This window comes from Humulus lupulus, chromosome X, assembly GCF_963169125.1.
Source record: "Humulus lupulus chromosome X, drHumLupu1.1, whole genome shotgun sequence".
Classification (NCBI taxonomy): Eukaryota; Viridiplantae; Streptophyta; class Magnoliopsida; order Rosales; family Cannabaceae; genus Humulus; species Humulus lupulus.
This window is the reverse complement of record NC_084802.1, coordinates 44,302,611-44,305,448: the sequence shown is the minus strand read 5'-3', so window position 1 is coordinate 44,305,448 and position 2,838 is coordinate 44,302,611.

The following is a 2,838-nucleotide window of genomic DNA, read 5'->3' as shown; positions in this document are numbered from 1 at the left end:
GTCCTCGGACCAGTCTCTTGTTTGGATCGTATGGGTTGATAGGCTCCTCAAGAACCAAGATCGAACATGATCCATAAATTTAGCGACAAGGTCCTAGGACCTGTCTCTTGTTTGGATCGTATGGGTCGATAGGATCCTCAAGAACCAAGTTCTAACATGATCCATAATTTTAGCAACAAGGGCCTAGGACATGTCTCTCTTTTGGATCGTATGGGTCGATAGGCTCCTCAAGAACCAAGATCGAACATGATCCATAAATTTGGCGACAAGGTCCTAGGACCTATCTCTCGTTTGGATCGTATGGATCGATAGGCTCCTCAAGAACCAATATCGAACATGATCCATGATTTGACGACAAAGTCCTCGGACCAGTCTCTTGTTTGGATCTTATGGGTCAATAGGTCCCTCAAGGACTAGAATCGAACATGATCCAATAAATTGACGACAAGGTCCGAGGACCTGTCTCTCTTTTGGATCGTATGGGTCGATGGGTCCCTCAAGGACCAGAATCGTACATGATCCGATGGGGTAGACAGGTCTAAAGGACAAGTCTCTCGTTGAAAGAAATTTAAAGAATTAAGTGAAACTTAAGAAATTAAATTCATTCATTCATTGAAGCACAATGGTTGTTACACAGATAATTCGAAAACAATACTTTTCCTCCTGCTCGGCTATGCTTCTTTCTGCCAAGTATTCGATGGGAACGACATTCAGAGTGTCTACATTTTTGGCACTGGAAAGCTTGGCTAAGGCATCAGCGTTGGAATTTTCTCACTCAGGACTTGTGTAATTGAGTATTTCTTAAACTTCGCCAAAAAGTCCTTCACCTTGTTCAAGTATTGCACCATCTTAAGTCCCTTGGCTTGATACTCCCCTAGTACCTGGTACACCACTAGCTGGAAATCGCTAAATATCTCCAGGGATTGTGCATGCACATCCCGAGACATGCGTAATCCTGCTAATAATGCCTCATACTCAGCCTCGTTGTTTGAAGCGTTGAATCCAAATTTGAGAGCGCAATGGATTCGGTGATTTTTCGGAGTGATCAGTATGATTCCTGCGCCTGAGTTGTGTTCATTGGATGCTCCTTCAACATATAGATTCCATACATGAGTATCTCCTTCCTTCTCGGTATCACCATTCTCTGATTGGTAGGAAGGGTTTTCAAGGTTGGTGCCTTCGACTATGAAGTATGCCAATGCTTGTCCTTTTATCGCCGTCCTTGAATGATAAGTGATATCAAACTTTCCTAGTTCCACGACCCACATGAGTAATCGTCCCTAGGCCTCTAGTTTCTGAAGAACTTGTCTCAGCGGCTGATTGGTCAGGACTCGGATCGAGTGAGCTTGGAAATATGGGCGCAGCTTTCGAGAGGTGATTACTAAATAGTAGGCTAGCTTTTCAAGAGGGGGATACCTAGACTCCGCACCTACTAGCCTTTTACTAATATAGTACACAGGGTGTTGTACCATGTTCTCTTCTTTTACCAAAGCAGCTCTGATTGCATGCTCGGTGATTGCCAAATAGATGAATAGTACTTCACCATATATTGGCTTCCCTAGGATGGGAGGTTGAGCGAAATGCTCCTTTAAGGCTTGGAAAGCTTCCTCACATTCCTTGGTCCATTGGATCTTCTTGCTTCCCCTCAGTAAGTTAAAGAAAGGGACACACTTGTCCAGAGAGTTTGATATGAACCTACTGAGGGCAGCTACTCTTCCTATTAAGCTTTGCACTACTTTGATTGCGGTAGGTGACTTTATGTCGATCAATGCTTTGATCTTCACGAGGTTACCCTCGATTCCACATGAATTGACTATGTATCCGAGAAACTTACCAGAACCAACTCCAAATGAGCACTTGAGAGGGTTTAACTTCATGTTATACTTTCTAGGTATTGCAAAGCATTCCTCCAAGTCTTGAACATGCCCTCCAGCTTCTTTGGACTTGACCAACATTTCATCAACATATACCTCCATATTTGTGCCAATCAAGTCTTAGAACATGCCATTCACTAAACGTTGGTAGGTGGCTCCTGCGTTCTTCAAACCGAATGGCGTCACCTTATAACAGTACAATCCCTTGTCTGTCTGAAAGCTAGTATGTTCCTCGTCGGGAGGGTGCATACTTATTTGATTATACCCATAATACGCATCCATGAATAAGAGTAGTTCATGTCCTACAGTTGCATCGACCAATTTGTCTATTCTAGGTAGTGGGAAGTAATCTTTAGGGCAGCCCTTGTTCAAATCTGTGAAATCCACACATGTTCTCCACTTCCCATTTGGCTTTCGAACTAGCACGGGGTTTGATACCCAATCTGGGTAGTAGGCCTCCCTTATAAAACTGTTTTCCTTGAGCTTCTCGACCTCCTCCTTCAAGGCTTGAGATTGATCTTTATTAAGCAGTCTCCTTTTTTGTTGCCCTGGTGGGTAGTTCTTGTCTACATTGAGGACATGACTTATCACGGATGGAGAAATTCCAACCATGTCCTTATGTGACCAGGCAAAGATGTCCTGGTTTTTCTTCAAAAATTCTACCAATCGTGCCTTAATTTCCACCTTTAGGTCCTTCTCGACTTTAATTACTCTAGTTGGGTCATCCTCATCTAGTAGGACTTCGTCCAGATCTTTGACTGGTCCTACCCCTACGATGTCATCCCCAAAGCAAGGATCGATGTTGTTTCCCTCGCTTTGGGAAACTTGCTATAATAACAAATCTTCGTTAAAAGGAGCCCTCAGCTCCAGTAGAGTGTTTCTTTCAACGTCAACTTCAATGTTGACAACCTTATCAGTTCCTTCCTTCTCTTCGTAGCAGGCTACTACCATGTTGTTTACGCAT